The sequence below is a fragment of the Bufo bufo genome, chromosome 3 (genome assembly GCF_905171765.1).
Source record: "Bufo bufo chromosome 3, aBufBuf1.1, whole genome shotgun sequence".
Classification (NCBI taxonomy): Eukaryota; Metazoa; Chordata; class Amphibia; order Anura; family Bufonidae; genus Bufo; species Bufo bufo.
Window position 1 is genome coordinate 613,831,247 of NC_053391.1, and position 19,013 is coordinate 613,850,259.

A 19,013-nucleotide genomic window follows, 5' to 3' on the forward strand; every position below is an offset into this window, starting at 1 on the left:
AATAGTTAAATTTCGATTAATAACAAAAAAAGTAAAAATGTCAGCAGCAATGAAATACCACCAAATGAAAGCTCTATTAGTGAGAAGAAAAGGAGGTAAAATTCATTTAGGTGGTAACTTGCATGACCGAGTAATAAACGGTGAAAGTAGTGTAGTGCAGAAGTGTAAAAAGTGGCCTGGTCAGTAAGGGTGTTTAACCCTTTCCCGACTGCAATCTGTATATATACGTGATAGCTGCACATGCCCCGTGCAGCTATCACGTCTATAAACGTCAAGACAGTTCTTTAATCCAAGCGCTGCAAAGCGCTTGTGCTGCGTACTCAAGTTAGGTTTAGAAATGTTCCTGGGTGTTGTAGTGCAATAGACACTAACCTGAGACGGCTGACTCTCTGCAAGGGCAGGTGATGATGAGAAATGTTTGTGACGCCAGTGCCAATTAAACGGTGGCACGCCGTTTGCTGATAGCAGGAATAACTGAGGAACCATGTGATGTTAAAGCAGAACTCAAACTTTAGTAGTCATCATATAGGGACATTAACGGAAACGCAGTTCCTTTGCAGACAGTTGATTTTCAATACAGTTGATGCAGGCAATATATGTATAGCAAGGTGACTTCAGAGTGTTAAACACAGGATTTGTAGTACAGGCAGCTTGCACTCTATTCCTGACTGATCCTGGAACATATAAACTCTTCTCCAAGGTCCAATACCCTAGCTCTGGCGTATATCCTTGGTTTTATCTTTATCAAGTACCTCCTCTGTTGTCTTGAGTACCTCTTGCTTTTCTGAGCTTTGCCTCTGTCTCTCTCTCAGCTTCCTCAGGCTCTTTAATTGAGGTGTTCCTGCTTCTGCATAGGTGAACTCAGGAGGGGAACCTTCTCTTTGAATCTGGAACCCGGTTACAGGGACTGCAATACCCTCTCCTGGTCTGCAGGCTTCAGGCCCGGACTTGACTCAGACATTGTCTAGTCTCCAACTACAACTCTAGACTCACTTTCCTTTCCCTGACTGGGCCTTATATAAACTAGGGCTCCCTAGCTCCCTCTAGTGACTAAGAGCTGAAATGACACCCCTAGCAGGCCTGTACATGCAAGTTTCACAGTAACAGGGAAATACATAGCATTACATTACATTACAGTTTATAAAGATGACTTATACCAACTTCCCCATAAATAAGGGGGGGACGACAGCACACAAGTGACCCTTTTGTAGTGACGGGCATTACAGTCCCCGTACACTACATACCCCACTGCTTTAAGCTGAGTACGACCTCGTACTCCATCAGGGCTCGCCCAACTGGAATCTCTACCTGAAACAGAAAAAGAGACATGCAGGCATACATATATGTAATTCATCTGCATTTACATTCATATCAGGTCCAATTGGCAAAGGTGAAGGTTGGTGACAACGGGCGTCGTTCTCTTCTTCTCAGGATAGTGAATGGAACTGGGGCGCTGACCTGGCACAGCGTAACATTATAACCAGGATAGTCCATGACAATGAATAAGTCCATAATAGAACAGCAAAATAGATAAAACAGTATAAAAGTTCTTGGAGGCTCAAAGAACAAACATGAGTCCGTACCCAGCTTATTTTCCTATTAAATCACAGAGGCTCTCGTGCGGTGGAGTCCATCTCTGGGCACATTCACTTTAAAAAGAGTAAGAATCTCAGAGGCTCAGGTTCTTTTGAGTCTGTCTCCGGGCACGGTTCCTTAGTATCAAGTTGCACAATATAAAACAAGTGCTGTAATACCCCTGATCAACCTGAAAAGGGGGTTAAGGGTAAAAGGTGCAACAAAGGAACAGGCACAACTTGGCGTGGGATAGCAAAAGCAGGCAGGAGATCCTGGAAACAAACTTGGCTTTGTTGACCTTGTGATTTCAGTGGTTAACACCTACCACTGAGCCGTGGATGAACTGGCAGCAGCAACAAACGACCAGGAAACATAGGACTCCTGTCCTGGAAGGGTTAATAACATCATTCTTTGGTGAAATAAATCAAAGGCCTAGCAGGCCGATTCACAGGGGTATATCGTCATTACCCGGCTCTGCTGGCAAATACGGCCTGTAGTAGTCCTCTACAGGAGGATGGGCCCACATAACGGTGTTAGGGGGCAGCTGCAAGGTAAAGGGGCCCCTAATAGGTATTGGCCCCATGGGCCTAGGGGTAAACCCTTGGGTGGACCGTACTGGTCCCGGCATGATAATTGTGGGATGTAAGACAGTTGGTACCGCCGCCGCAAGCGGTCCGGTGGGCTCGGTGTAGCAACTCACAGGAATAACGGGTCTTCCTTGGGGCCTTGACGGAGCAACATTAGCAGACGGTGGTTTACGGGTGGTGACAGGCACCCTTACCTCGTCCTTCTTTGGCGGCGTCTGGATCCTGGCGGTCGCGATCTTGCGCAGCTCCCGCAACTTCTCCTCTAGCCGGACAATCTGTTCACCGATGCTCTCCGTGTCAGAGTCGCTGTCATCTGCTGGCGCCGCCGGCGCAGGTACAGTCAACGATGGCGCGGACTCGGCCTCTGCAGGTCCTGGTGATGCATCGGGTCTCCGACCCTCCGGATGTTCTCAAAGGTATTGCGAAGTCCTTTTAAGTTTTCCATATCTTGTATGGTCTTCTCCCGACGAGGCAGCTCGGGGGAAGGATAGGGGCTCACCCATTTTTCCAACACGGTTGGCTGCCAGAAGACGTTAGGCCCAATGAAGGAGCTCCTCTCCTGGAAGGCGTGATGGGCTGGCTCTGGAGAGCGTTCCGGTTCCCGCTCGCAGCCAGAGTAGTCTTCTTCTTCTGCCTCCCAATCCTCAGGTTCTCGCTTGGGACGGGTCACAGCAGTTGCATAAGGGCCTCTCAGGCTCTCGGCAGGGGTGAACTCCACTTCCTCTCCCTCGCGGAGGCTGTGCTGATAGGAAGGGAGGTAGTCTCTCTTGACAGATCTTCTATTAACATATAGGTCTCTGCCAGTCAGGTAATCTTGTATGAACCCGTAGCCACGGGCTTTGTCAAAGGACACCACCAACCCCTTTCTCCTTTCCAGGCGGGGTTGGGTGTTGGTGTGTCGTTCATGGATAGTCTTGGTCAGTTCCTCATAATAGATTTTGGTCTTTGTATTCCGCTTTATAGCGGCCTCCCGGATCTCTGCCATTAGTGAAGACCACTTGAAAGAGGGCTGAAAGAAGTCTCTCCAGGAGCCATAGCAGGGCTCCGGTTCTTTCTCCCGTGGCGGGCAGGCGGGTTTCTCCGGTCCCGGAGAGTAGGCCGGTGGAGCCTCTTCTGGCTCTGCACCAATATCATTCATTGTTGGTATTTCAGGCGCGGACGTTGCAGCAAAGCGGTGCTCAGTCTCCAACATGCTCGATCCTTCTCTGGAGAGCGACAGGGTGGCGCCAATAAGATCAGCCAGATCCTCCCATTGCACTGGGAGGCCGCCCCCCAGGTATTCCAGTATGGGGAAGGCGGAGTCCATGCTGGCAGACATGCAAATGTCCAGATAAGCAGTGGCGCCTGACCTTGAACTCCTTCCCGCTTTTTCATCAGAAGGGCGCCAACTTTTCCCGCTTTTTCGGGATGAAGATGACGCAGCAGCTATTTCAGTAGTCTCAGCGACCATCTTTAGCAAAATCCGCTGTCTATTCACTGACAGCAAGCAGGATGATAAAAAGTCCATAAAACCACACTCCAATGTGGCGATTTTCTTCCTCTTGATAGCGCAACACTGTACAGCGCTTTTTGGAGGTTTTTGGCACACTTTGGGTATGTTTTTCAGTCCACAAAGTCCATCTTAAATAAACAGGCAATTTGTCACTTTGGTCACAGGGCAACTGTATAAGGCACAAAGTTCACGCTTCTTGCACTAGAAAGCGTGCGAATCCTGTTCGTGACGCCAAAAGAGAGGTGCTGCGTACTCAAGTTAGGTTTAGAAATGTTCCTGGGTGTTGTAGTGCAATAGACACTAACCTGAGACGGCTGACTCTCTGCAAGGGCAGGTGATGATGAGAAATGTTTGTGACGCCAGTGCCAATTAAACGGTGGCACGCCGTTTGCTGATAGCAGGAATAACTGAGGAACCATGTGATGTTAAAGCAGAACTCAAACTTTAGTAGTCATCATATAGGGACATTAACGGAAACGCAGTTCCTTTGCAGACAGTTGATTTTCAATACAGTTGATGCAGGCAATATATGTATAGCAAGGTGACTTCAGAGTGTTAAACACAGGATTTGTAGTACAGGCAGCTTGCACTCTATTCCTGACTGATCCTGGAACATATAAACTCTTCTCCAAGGTCCAATACCCTAGCTCTGGCGTATATCCTTGGTTTTATCTTTATCAAGTACCTCCTCTGTTGTCTTGAGTACCTCTTGCTTTTCTGAGCTTTGCCTCTGTCTCTCTCTCAGCTTCCTCAGGCTCTTTAATTGAGGTGTTCCTGCTTCTGCATAGGTGAACTCAGGAGGGGAACCTTCTCTTTGAATCTGGAACCCGGTTACAGGGACTGCAATACCCTCTCCTGGTCTGCAGGCTTCAGGCCCGGACTTGACTCAGACATTGTCTAGTCTCCAACTACAACTCTAGACTCACTTTCCTTTCCCTGACTGGGCCTTATATAAACTAGGGCTCCCTAGCTCCCTCTAGTGACTAAGAGCTGAAATGACACCCCTAGCAGGCCTGTACATGCAAGTTTCACAGTAACAGGGAAATACATAGCATTACATTACATTACAGTTTATAAAGATGACTTATACCAACTTCCCCATAAATAAGGGGGGGGGGGGACAGCACACAAGTGACCCTTTTGTAGTGACGGGCATTACAGTCCCCGTACACTACACTTGGATTAAAGCTTCTGCCCCTGCCCTGCTGCTGTCACGGACAGCATACAGTTCAGTAATGTCGGCAAGGGGCCAATCAGAGTGGCCCCTTGCCGACAATCGATCCGATTGGTTAGTCTGTGCAGACTAACCAATCGGATCGCGGCAGTGGAAAAAATGCCGGTTTCAGGCTCTGATCTGCGCTCTGCAGATCACAGCCTGAAATCAGGTAGTGTCTCTGTGGCCCCCAATCTGTGCCCCCTTCCTGTGCCCCCCGATCTGTGCTCCTCCAACACCCCCCTGTGCGCGCCTGCCCCTGATGAAGTACTAGTTCCCCCGCCCGATCCATATTCATGTAGTCCCTCCCTGATGCGGTCCGCCCCATGCTGTCTCCCCGCCCCTCCTGCCCCAGCCTCCCTCACCCTCAAGGTTAGCCGCCGTACCCCAATACCCCCCCCCATCCAGCGCTGCCCCCGATCCTGTGCCCCCGCTGTGTGTGATGGCGGCGGCTCCATTCCTGAGCCGCCGCCATCAGCAGCGAGTGTCAGCTCTATGCTGACACTCTGCTGTAACCCCATAGATGCCGCGGTTGCAGCATTCATGGGGTCAATAGAGGGAGGGAGCTCCCTCTCTGAACCATCGGGGCTGCAGCGCTGATAGCAGCGCCCGATGGTTGCCATGGCAACCGGACGCTTTGCAAAGGCGTCCGGTTGCCATGGCAAAGGTATCCGGTGCTGCCACCTACAGGGCATCTAATAGTATTATACTTTGCAATGCAAGAGCATTGCAAAGTATAGTACAGCCATCAGCCCCATTGGATCTTCATGATCCAAGAGGGACTTGATAAAAAAGGAAAGTGAAAATAATAAAAATGAAAAATAAATAAATAAATAAAAATGTAAATTAAAAAAAGAAATTGCCTTTTCCTATAAAAAAAAATCAAAAAATAAAATACACATATTAGGTGTCACCGCGTCCGTAACGACCGTCTCTATAAATATATCACATGATAGACCCAGTCCGATAAACACTATTAAAAAAAAAAAAGAAGGCTTATGACCCCCAAAAAAAGCTATTTTTGTCACCTTACATCACAAATAGTGCAACAGCAAGCGATAAAAAAGGCTTATGACCCCCAAAATAGTACCAATTAAACCGTCACCTCATCCCGCAAAACATGATACCCTATTTAGGACAATCGCCCAAAAAATATAAAAGCTATGGCTCTCAGACTATGGAGACACTAAAACATTTTTTTTTGGTTTCAGAAATGCTATTATTGTGTAAAACTTAAATAAATAAGAAAAAGTATACATATTAGGTATTGCCACGTCCGTAACGATCTTCTCTATAAAACTATCACATGACCTAACTCCTCAGATGAACGCTGTAAAAATAAATAAATGAAAGCTGTTCCAAAACAGCCAATTTTTTGGTCACCTTGCCCTATAAAGTGTAATAATGAATGATCAAAAAATCCTATGTACCCAAAAATGGTACCAATTAAAACCTCAACACTTTCTGCAAAAAATCGAGCCCTTGCACAAGACGATCGGCAGAAAAATAAAAAACATATGGCGTTCAGAAAACCAATCCAGCAAAATCTGCCTTCCAAAAACCGTATGGCATTCCTTTCCTTCTGCGCCCTGCCGTGTGCCCGTACAGCAGTTTACGACCACATGTGGGGTGTTTCTGTAAACCGCGGAATCAGGGTAATAAATATTGAGTTTTGTTTGGCTGTTAACCCTCAATGTGTTAAATAAAAAAATGCAATAAAATGGAAAATCTGCAAAAAATGTGAAATTTAGAAATTTCATCTCCATTTTCCTTTAAATCTTGTGGAACACCTAAAGGGTTAAAAAAGTTTGTAAAATCAGTTTTGAGTAACTTGAGGGGTGTAGTTTCTGCAATGGGGTCATTTATGGGGGTATCCACTATGTAGGCCCCACAAAGTGACTTCAGACCTGAACTGGTCCTTATAAAGTGGGTTTTGGAAATTTTCTTAAATATTTTAAGAATTGCTTCTAAACTTCTAAGCCTTCTAACGTCCTAAAAAAATAAAATGACATTTCCAAAATGATGCCAACATAAAGTAGACATATGGGAAATGTTGAGTAATAAATATTTTATTAGGTATGACTTTCTGTTTTAGAGGCAGAGAAATTGAAATTTGGAAAATTGTGAATTTTTCAAAATTTTGGGTACATTTTGGATTTTTTCATAAATAAAGGTGAAATATATTGACTCAAATATATGACTATCATGAAGTACAATATGTCACGAGAAAACAATCTCAGAATGGCTTGGATAAATAAGTGTTCCAAAGTTATTACCACATAAAGTGACGCATGTCAGATTTGTAAATTTTGACCTGGACATTAGGGCATCAATGACCCTTGGTCATGAAAGGGTTAAGCTATGGGGGCTGAGGTGGTTAAAGGCGTTGTCCAATGAAAAATATTCTTAATTTTTCAAACCAGCACCTAGATCTGAATACTTTTGTAATTGCATGTTATTAAAAATGTATTTTATTCAGTGAAATCTATCTTTATAGCACCACTTCTAAGGCCCCTTCACACGAGCGAGTTTTCCACGCGGGTGCAATGTGTGACGTGAACGCATTGCGCCCGCACTGAACCCGGACCCATTCATTTTAATGGGTCTGTGTACATGAGAGCTGTTTTTCACGCATCACTTCTGCGTTGCGTGAAAATCGCAGCATGTTCTATATTCTGAGTTTTTCATGCACGGAAGTAAGTGCGGATGCAATGCGTTTTTCACTGATGATTACCTTTTAGTTTTTTTTATCACGAGCGTGAAAAACGCATCAAAACGCATTGCACTCGCGTGGAAAAAACTAAACAACTAAACGCAATTGCAGAAACTGACTGAACTTGATTGCAAAATGGTGCGAGTTTTACTAAACGCACCCTGAACGCATCCGGAGCTAATCCGCCATGCCTAAGGCCTCTTTCACACGGGCGTCACGGATTTGGTCTGGATGCGTTGCTGGTGCATTCAGGGAAAATTGTGCGATTTTGCTTGCGAGTGCTGTCATTTTTTTATGCGATTGCGTTGCGTTATTGCTTTTGGTGATTGGATTTCCACTTTCACTGTATCATCTGCTGACCATGTCTTCTTGCACTGGCTGGTCTTCCGCTGTTTTGGAGAGCGGCCAGAAATGATTGAGGAGGAACCACGGAGGAAGCGTATGTGGGTGCATACTATAATTTCGCAGTGGACCAGCAACGGTCAATTTGATGGTTTGTACTCTGACCTCCATGCGCACCCTCTGAAGTTCTTTAATTATTGCCGCATGTCGGTAGCTAAGTTTGATCGGCTGTTGGGGGAGTTGAGGCCTACCTTGACTTTCCAGGACACCAACATGCGGCGGAGTGTGTCACCTGAAGAACGTCCTATTATTACTTTAAGGTAATACTATATATTATCATACTTACATACATGAATGACCCACTGTTTGCCAATACATAGCAGTTTTGTCTATGGCCTGTGTCTTCATAACTTTACCTGTTTTATGTCTAAGTACTTCAAAGTAGTACACATTTATTGTATATAGTTCTTTTTTATTCATTAAGGGTCCATTCACACATCCGTGTGTGTTTTGCGGATCCACGGATCCGCAAAACACGGACTCTGGCAATGTGCGTTCCGTATTTTGCAGACTGCATCATCGCCGGCACTTAATAGAAAATGCCTAACCTTGTCTGCAATTGCGGACAAGAATAGGACACGTTCTATTTTCTTCGGGATCGGAATTGCGGACCCAGAAGTGCTGATCCGGGCAGCACATCGTGCGGCCCCATAGAAATGAATGGGCATGCAATTCAGTTCCGCAAAATGCGGAACAGAATTGCGGACATGTGAATGAAGCCTAATTGTGTGTGCTTTTGGGCCAGCCACTTTGTCTAAAGTAACTTGTTGCACTACCAAGTCATTGATTAGTCACACCAGATTCAAGTTCCACGGGGGTTAATTATTCTAATCCTGGCTGTAATGAAGAGGATAAGTCACCTGTGTGTATATGGTAATGGTGTTAAAGTTGATTTAGCTAAATGCTATTCTTTTCTTTAAGGCCTCATGCACAGCCTCCGGGCTTGGATGCGGACCCATTCACTTCAATGGGGCCGCAAAAGATGCAGACAGCACTCCGTGTGCTGTCCGCATCCCTTGCGCCGTTCCGTGGTCCGCCCAAAAAATATAACCTGTCCTATTCTTGTCTGTTTTGCGGACAAGAATAGGCAGTTATATCAATGGCTGTCCATGCAGTTCCGCAAATTGCGGAACGCACACGGACGCCATCCGTGTTTTGCGGATCCGCAATTTGCGGACCGCAAAACACACAACGGTCGTGTGCATGAGGCCTAAAGTATATATCAATATAAAGTATTGAGTCCCAATCTTGGAGTATGGCCTATTTTAATTTCAACTTGCCAGACACATCGCCATTAAATAATGTAAAGTAATGTAGTTGATTTTTAAAACTTGAGCAATTTTGTGTATTAATTATTATTTTTTTCATTTCAGATAACTGGCAACGGGCAATTCTTTTTCTTCATTACATTTTGATTTTAGAATGAGGACCTCCACAATTGCTGGTGTCCATCGGGCTACATGGGCCGCCATTTGGTTGAGACTGAAGGCTTCAGTGCTGCCACATCCATCCAGGCAGCAGTGGCTTGATATAGCCCAGGGCTTCCTAGGGAGGGCTCAATTCCCAAATTGTATTGGTGCCCCTTGACGGGAAGCACATACGGGTTAAGAAGTCACCAAACTCAAGGTCCCAATACTATAATTATAAACAGTTTTTCACTGTAGTTTTGTTGGCCTTGGCTGACACAAATTACGGGTTTATAGTTGTAGATATTGGGTCCTATGGAAGTACTGCAGATGCTCGCATCTTCCGGGCTTTCAGAATGGGTCGCTGGCTTCAGTCCAACCAACTGGACATACCACAGCCAGGCTCCTCTGGCCCACCAACGCCTTATGTGGTTGTGGGGGATGAGGGTTTAGCCCTTTCTATCCACCTCATGCGTCCCTTTCCTAGGCAAGGTTTGGATGCAAAGAGGCGCACTTTTAATTATCGATTAAGTTGGGCCAGGTTTGTGGAGTGCGCCTTTGGGATTTTTCTTTCACCCATCCAGCTGGCCCCAGAAAATATCAATGTGGTCATCAAAGCGTGTGTAGTGCTGCATAACTAAATACGCACCTATGAGTCGACACCTGATGAAGATGCCCAAGTCTACAGTCCACCATCAGGAAGAGACACTTTCCAACTTGGAAGATCTAGATCTGCTGGACTGAGAGTGCGGCAATTATTTTTGGAATATTTTATGTCCCCTATCGGTTCCTTCCCTTTTCAGCAGTAGTGCTCGACTCATGGAAGTTTGTGTTTGCCAGTATTTTTTTGTAACCTGGATGGTTATTTTATTTTATTTTTTTGTTGGGGACTCACAAGATAATGAGGACCCTTGACGTGGGTTACGAGCTTACATATTTTACTTACATATAATGTTTATAACACAGTATGTGAAATATGTACTATTACCTCATTCATTGCAAGTGGAAAATGTATCCTAAAATATATGCATGTTTTCCCATCATCATTAATTAAGTTTCATTCTCATATAATAAAAAATATCATTACATGTGTCATAGCGTTTACACTTCAACTGTAATGTTTGGACTATCGTGTGCTTAAGGCCTCATGCACACGACCGTTGTGTGCACCCGTGGCCGTTGTGCCGTTTTCTGTTTTTTTCGCGGACCCATTGACTTTCAATGGGTCCGTGGAAAAATCGGAAAATGCACCGTTTTGCAGCCGCATCCGTGTTTCCTGGCCGTGAAAAAAATAGGACCTGGTTCACGGACCCATTCAAGTCAATGGGTCCGTGAAAGAACACGGATGCACACAAGATTGGCATCCGTGTCCGTGGCCGTAGGTTAGTTTTTATACAGACGGATCCGAAGATCCGTCTGCATAAAAGCTTTTTCAAAGCTGAGTTTTCACTTCGTGAAAACTCAGAACCGACAGTATATTCTAACACAGAAGCGTTCCCATGGTGATGGGGACGCTTCTAGTTAGAATACACTACAAACTGTGTACAAGACTGCCCCCTGCTGCCTGGCAGCACCCGATCTCTTACAGGGGGCCGTGATCAGCACAATTAACCCCTTCAGGTGCGGCACCTGAAGGGGTTAATTGTGCTGATCACGGCCCCCTGTAAGAGATCAGGGCTGCCAGGCAGCAGGGGGCAGACCCTCCCCCCCCCCTCCCCAGTTTGAATATCATTGGTGGCCAGTGCGGCCCCCCCCCCTCTATTGTAATAATAGGTTGGTGGCCAGTGCGGCCCCCCCCTCCCTCTATTGTAGTAATTCGTTGGTGGCACAGTGTGCGCCCCCCCCCCCCTCCCTCTATTGTAATAATTCGTTGGTGGCACAGTGTGCGCCCCCCATCGGCCCCCCCTCCCTCTATAGCATTAACAACATTGGTGGCCAGTGTGCGGCCTCCCATCTCCCCCCCCCCATCATTGGTGGCAGCGGAGTTCCGATCGGAGTCCCAGTTTAATCGCTAGGGCTCCGATCGGTAACCATGGCAACCAGGACGCTACTACAGTCCTGGTTGCCATGGTTACTTAGCAATAGTACAATAGTAGAAGATTCATACTTACCGGCTGCTGCGATGTTCGTGTCCGGCCGGGAGCTCCACCTACTGGTAAGTGACAGGTCTGTGCGGCGCATTGCTAAATGAACTGTCACTTACCAGTAGGAGGAGCTCCCGGCCGGAAGCAGACATCGCAGCTCCCAGGTAAGTATAATTCTTTTACTATTGTACTATTGCTAGTAACCCGCTGCCACCAAGGGGGGGGGGGGGGGAGATGGGGGATGTTGTTAATGCTATAGAGGGAGGGGGGCCGATGGGGGGCGCACACTGTGCCACCAACGATTTATTACAATAGAGGGAGGAAGGGGGGGGGTCGCACACTGTGCCACCAACGATTTATTACAATAGAGGGAGGAAGGGGGGGGGGGGGGCACACTGTGCCACCAACGATTTATTACAATAGAGGGAGGAAGGGGGGGGCGCACACTGTGCCACCAACAAATTATTACAATAGAGGGAGGAAGGGGGGGGCGGGGGGGCGCACACTGTGCCACCAACGAATTATTACAATAGAGGGAGAAAGGGGGGGAGGGGCCGCACTGGCCACCAATGATATTCAAACTGGGGAGGGGGGGGGGGTCTGCCCCCTGCTGCCTGGCAGCCCTGATCTCTTACAGGGGGATATGATAGTACAATTAACCCCTTCAGGTGCGGCACCTGAGGGGTTAATTGTGCTGATCACGGCCCCCTGTAAGAGATCGGATGCTGCTAGGCAGCAGGGGGCAGTCATGTACACAGTTTGTAGTATATTCTAACTAGAAGCGTCCCCATCACCATGGGAACGCCTCTGTGTTAGAATATACTGTCGGAAATGAGGTTTCACGATCTAACTCATATCCGACAGAATATTCTAACATAGAGGCGTTCCCATGGTGATGGGGACGCTTCAAGTTAAAATATACCATCGGATTGGAGAAAACTCCGATCCGATGGTATAAAAGGGACTCCAGACTTTACATTGAAAGTCAATGGGGACGGATCCGTTTGAAATGGCACCATATTGTGTCAACGTCAAACGGATCCGTCCCCATTGACTTGCATTGTAATTCAGGACGGATCCGTTTGGCTCCGCACGGCCAGGCGGACACCAAAACGACTTTTTTTTCATGTCCGTGGATCCTCCAAAAATCAAGGAAGACCCACGGACGAAAAAACGGTCACGGATCACGGGAAAACGGAACCCCGTTTTGCGGACCGCAAAAAAATACGGTCGTGTGCATGAGGCCTAAAGGACATTATATTATTACTAACATGTAATGTATATATGTATAAAAAAAGTATTTATTTAAAATACAGTTTTTAATTTTTGGCATATTGGTGAAAACCACACTAATATTAAGGTGTATAATTGATAGAGGTAAAAAGTAAAAATAGTCATTGGATTTGGGTCATTATTAATGTCGTGTATGTTTTGGTGCGACATAAAGATCGTTATGCACTGTATATAATAAAGGGAACTAACAATAAAAATAAAACTATGTTTATTAACATATCAAATAGTCAACTCAACTGTATTTTTTTTCCTGTTAATAAAATACAATAAAATAAGTAGAACATAAAAGTTTTATAAATTAACATAACGGCCATATGGCGAGGGGGGGACCTGATACTGAGGCCCAGGGTAGCTTGTTTGGCCCTGTTGGGAGGGGGGCTAGAGTACTGGGATGGCCTAGCTTGAGAGGAGGAGGGAACATGCTGGTCATATGACACTTCCCCCTGATACTGGGGCCCATATGGGTGCATAGGTGGGCCATACTGATCCCTGGGAGGATTAAATTGTGGGGGACCTGTGAGGGCTGGATATTGGGCATTGGCCGGGGGCCAAACATGTACCCATGGACGCGCAAATTTTCCAGGGCGGAAAACATTTCTGTAGGGTCGTGGGGGAGAGTGGCTGCCTCCAGAACGATTTTGAGAACCGTTCTTGTTCTTAACACTAGTTCTGGAGGCAGCTGGCGCATATAATGGGCAAACATATCGTGATGATCCTCCTGCCAGGCTCTAGATAAGTAATCTAAAACCTGAGCATTAATGTGCCCTTCGGCAGGAGGCATCACCCGTCGTTTGGGCCGGCTGGGTAGAGGCAAAGGGGGGGGGGGGGGATCTCTGGGGGCCTGGATGTTAAGGTGCTGGGTCCTGGCAAACTCTCCCTCTGCGCAGCCTCAGAGGTAGTGTCTTCCTCACATGCACTGGATAGCTGCGGGGCAGACTCTTCCCCTTCCTCATCTAGGTTGTCCTCCATTCTAAAAAAAAAGAAAAAACATACTACATTACTATATGAACACTATTTTAGGATTCAAAATATTAATGTCACATCTTACTATCATCAGCAAAATACATTTATCACATAGTACTACATGAACTAAACTACATCTTACATATGAACAAGTCCAGCTAATTAGCAGATACTCACGTATATCTGGGTTAATAATCCAAAGCTATGCTCCAGCACAAAAATAACCCTTAAAACTAATGATCTTTATTTCAATCACTTTAAAAAACGGGAATAGACATCCCAAATTTAAACAGACAGTTATCAGTGCAGTCTTATGTGTACAGACCAATAATAAGCACCCAGGGAAAAAGGGAGGTGGGAAATCTGTCCCTTTGCTCTCCCTATTCTATTCCTCAGCCCAGGGACAGCCCCTAATCGTGGGGACTCTCTGTCCTCGAATTTGGACTAATGTTGCCCTCACGAGACCCTGGGGGGATACCAAAAAAGAATGTGGGTAACCACAGTTCCCTAGTTAAGGTGCTTATAAAAAATTATATAAATACAAAAGACACCCAACCCTGTTAGGAGGGTCTAAGGGTGGGACACATTCACACTCACAGTCACGATATTGTAGGGGACCCGGGAGTGAATGCGTAAGCCACCCGTTGATTTAAATAATGCAAACAAACCCCAAACAAACAACATATGGGGGTCATTTATCAACATTGGGTAAATTAGAAGTGTCATAGCTGCCCATAGCAACAATTCATAATCCACTTGTCATGTTGTTCACCTACTTTTGCTCATGAAAGGAGTAATCGGAATGGTTTCTATCGGCAACTATGACATTTAAAATTTAACTATTCTTACCAATCACCGTACCTACATAGTCTACATACAGTGTGCATCGCTAAACATGTAGTGTCAGTGTGTAGAATTCACTTACGGACGCAGCTCCGTGACGTCATGGAGGAACATCAGCTGTTCTTTGAATATATAGGGCCTTTTTTGGGGGGGCCTGGAACCACTCCGCCCATGCTGCTTCATTTCTTTTCGAAATTGGTCCCTACAGCTCCGCCAACGATTCTTGACCTCTTCAACTTGTAATAAAAAGACAAGAAAGGAAAATGTAGACAAATATACAATTCTCCAGATTATAACATATGACATGGCCTATATACTAGGGAGGATAACGTATGACATGGCCTATATACTAGGGAGGATAACGTAGGACATGGCCTATATACTAGGGAGGATAATGTATCACATGGCCTATATACTAGGGAGGATAACGAAGGACATGGCCTATATACTAGGGAGGATAATGTATCACATGGCCTATATACTAGGGAGGATAACGTATCACATGGCCTATATACTAGAAAGGACAGCAAGGATCAAACATGTATAAATTGTCTACTCATAGATTGTAAGCTCTTGCGAGCAGGGCCCTGACTCCTAGTGTTTCAGTTGCATATTAGCCAGTTACTTTTGTTTTGGACATGAACCCTATGAATTTGTAAAGCGCTGCGGAATATGGTGGCGCTATGTAAATAAATGTCTCTGTTCTGATCACTGAGGTTGATATATATGCTTAGTTCCATCCTTCAACTGCAACCAACTGCAGCAAAAAGGACACACCCCTGAAAAAGTGCACACCCACTAAGCTGCCAGCTTAGCAATGAATAGAGAGATCTCTGGAGCCATGTGAGGTACAGGGCTGGTTTTATTTATTTTTTAGAAATTTAGTATTTTTTCTCCAGAAAAGAAAAAAAAAGGGTTGCCACGACCCAGATGTTTACCAACCTCTGAATCACAGCATCGAATAAGTCACTTCATACATCAATAAAGTTTACATTTCTCCCTATTCTGTCTATACCCATACTTACCAACATTGCAGTTAGTAAACTGGGGGTGTGTAAATCCAGCCTTAGTAATGCCAACTTATAGGCAGTACTAATGCAAGCCCTGCCTATTTTTTTTTTTTTTGGCCCAGAACAGCCTGATTTTGTGGGAGTGTCTCTGCAAATGTGGGACTGTTGTCATACCCAATCCCTAGAGGGAAATTTAAAGACTGATTCTCTAGCGACACCCATTATGTATTTTATACACTCATATAGCACTGCTATATTCTGTAGCGCTTTACAGACATTATAACTCGCTGCCCCAATGGGGCTCACAATGTAAGGTCCCTATCAGTATGTTTTTAGAGTATGGGAGGAAACCGGAGTACCCAGAGGAATCCCACACAAACACGGGGAAAACATGCAAACTCCATGCAGATGTTGTCCTTGGTCAGATTCAGTACCTAGGACCCCAACGCTGCAAGGCACCAGTGATAACCACTGACCCACCGTGCTGCCCATTACAAAGATTTCAGTCTTTCCACATCTGTATGTCTGTTTTGCAAAGAAATAAAATATGTCCACAAAATACAGACCACTGACCCATTGAAGTCAATAGGGCACATTTATTAAGTTCACCTTTTATTAAGATTAAAAAAAGACTGGCGTATTTTAAACACCTGCCTTAAACCCTGGTACAGCATGGTTCCCGAGTCCTTAAGGACCCATGACGTACCGGTACGTCATGTGAATTTCCGATTACCGCCGCCCGGCGGGCGGTGATCGGGACCCGGTGCCTGCTCAAATCATTGAGCAGGTACCTTGGCTAAATGCGCGGGGGGGTCCCGTGACCCCCCCGTGTCGGCGATCGCCGCAAATTGCAGGTCAATTCAGACCTGCGGTTTGCGGCTTTACCTGCGGTTTGCAGCGGTGCCATCGGGTCCCCATGCGGCTGTAGGGGGGATCCGATGGCATGGAAGGCAGCGCGATGCCTAAGGAAGGCATCGCGCTGCCTTCCAGAGACGAGCCTGTGAGATCCAGCCCCCTGGATCTCACAGGCCGGAAGCTGTATGAGTAATATACACAGTATTACTCATACAGCCAATGCATTCCAATACAGAAGTATTGGAATGCATTGTAAAGGATTAGACCCCCAAAAGTTCAAGTACCAAAGTGGGACAAAAAAAAAGTGAAAATAAAAGTTGAAAAAATAAAGTTTTCCCCCCCAAAAAATTAAAAGTTTCAAGTAAAAATAAACAAAAACGTCATTTTCCCCAAATAAAGTTAAAAAAAATTGGTTAAAAATAGGGGGGGGGGGAAAGTATACATATTAGGTATCGCCGCGTCCGTATCAACCGGCTCTATAAACATATCACATGACCTAACCCCTCAGATGAACACCGTGAAAAATAAAAACTGTGCTAAATAAACCGTTTTTTTGTCACCTTGCATCACAAAAAGTACAACAGCAAGCGATCAAAAAGGCGTTTGCCCACCAAAATAGTACCAATCTAACCGTCACCTCATTCCGAAAAAAAATGAGCCCCTACCTGAGACAATCGCCCAAAAAATAAAAAAAAATATGGCTCAGAATATGGAGACACTAAAACATAATTTTTTTTGTTTTAAAAAAGCTGTTATTGTGTAAAACTTACATAAATAAAAGAAAAGTATACATATTTGGTATCGCCGCGTTCGTATCGACCGGCTCTATAAAAATATCACATGACCTAACCCCTGAGATGAACACCGTAAAAAATAAAAACTGTGCTAAATAAACCATTTTTTGTCACCTTACATCACAAAAAGTGTAATAGCAAGCGATCAAAAAGTCATATGCACCCCAAAATAGTGCCATCAAACCGTCATCTCATCCCGCAAAAAATGAGACCCTACCTAAGATAATCGCCCAAAAACTGAAAAAACTATGGCTCTCAGAATATGGAAACACCAAAACATGATTTTTTTTGCTTCACAAATGAAATCATTGTGTAAAACTTACATAAATAAAAAAAAGTATACATATTAGTTATCGCCGCGTCCGTATCGACCGGCTCTATAAAAATATCACATGATCTAACCTCTCAGATAAATGTTGTAAATAACAAAAAATAAAAACGGTGCCAAAACAGCTATTTCTTGTTATCTTGCCTCACAAAAAGTGTAATATAGAGCAACCAAAAATCATATGTACCCTAAACTAGTACCAACAATACTGCCACCCTATCCCGTAGTTTCTAAAATGAGGCCACTTTTTTGGAGTTTCTACTCTAGGGGTGCATCAGGGGGGCTTCAAATGGGACATGGTGTCAAAAAAACAAGTCCAGCAAAATCTGCCTTCCAAAAACCGTATGGCATTCCTTTCCTTCTGCGTCCTGCTGTGTGCCTGTACAGTAGTTTACAACCACATATGGGGTGTTTCTGTAAACTACAGAATCAGGGCCATAAATATTGTTTTGTTTGGCTGTTAACCCTTGCTTTGTAAAAGTAAAAAAAATATTAAAATGGAAAATCTGCCAAAAAAGTGAAATTTTTAAATTGTATCTCTATTTTCCATTAATTCTCGTGGAACACCTAAAGGGTTAACGACGTTTGTAAAATACCCCCTGTGAATACCTTGAGGGGTGTAGTTTCTTAGATGGGGTCACTTTTATGGAGTTTCTACTCTAGGGGGGCTTCAAATGGGACATGGTGTCAAAAAAACCAGTCCAGCAAAACCTGCCTTCCAAAAACCGTATGGCATTCCTTTCCTTCTGCGCCCTGCCGTGTGTGCCCGTACAGCGGTTTTACGACCACATATGGGGTGTTTCTGTAAACTACAGAATCAGGGCCATAAATATTGAGTTTGGTTTGGCTGTTAACCCTTGCTTGTAACTGGAAAAAAATTATTAAAAGGGCTTCTGTCACCCCACTAAAGTGATTTTTTTTTTGGGCTAGTTAAATTAGTTATATAGCGATATATGAAAATATAATTGTGTTACTTACATTGATCCAGCAGTTTATTCAAAAAAACGAAGTTTTATCATATGCAAATTCGGTCTCTACCAGCAAGTAGGGCGGCTACTTGCTGGTAGCTGCTGCAGAAATCCGCCCCCCTCCTCTTGTTGATTGACAGGGCCAGCCGGGATCTCCTCCTCCGGCCAGCCCTGTCGGCATTTCAAAAAATCGCGCGCCTGTGTTGATTCGGCGCAGGCGCTCTGAGATGAGGAGGCTCGTCTCCTCAGAACTCCCTCAGTGCGCCTGCGCCGATGGACATCACCGAAATAGAAGACGGTCATCGCGCAGGCGCACTGAGGGAGTTCTAAGGAGACGAGCCTCCTCATCTCAGAGCGCCTGCGCCGAATCAACACAGGCGCGCGATTTTTGAAATGCCGACAGGGCTGGCCGGAGGAGGAGATCCCGGCTGGCCCTGTCAATCAACAAGAGGAGGGGGCGGATTTCTGCAGCAGCTACCAGCAAGTA

At 45.3% G+C, this 19,013-nt stretch overlaps 1 protein-coding gene across 1 annotated transcript in view; it reads right to left on the reverse strand.

Moving 5' to 3' along the window:
* Window positions 1-14,705, reverse strand: part of DLEU7 (deleted in lymphocytic leukemia 7) — a 53,246-nt gene extending 38,541 nt beyond the window's left edge. The window contains exon 1 of the mRNA XM_040426037.1: window positions 14,654-14,705. The gene's annotated coding sequence lies outside the window, so the exon portion shown is untranslated. The remainder of the gene's footprint in view (window positions 1-14,653) is intronic.
* Window positions 14,706-19,013: the final 4,308 nt, after the last annotated feature.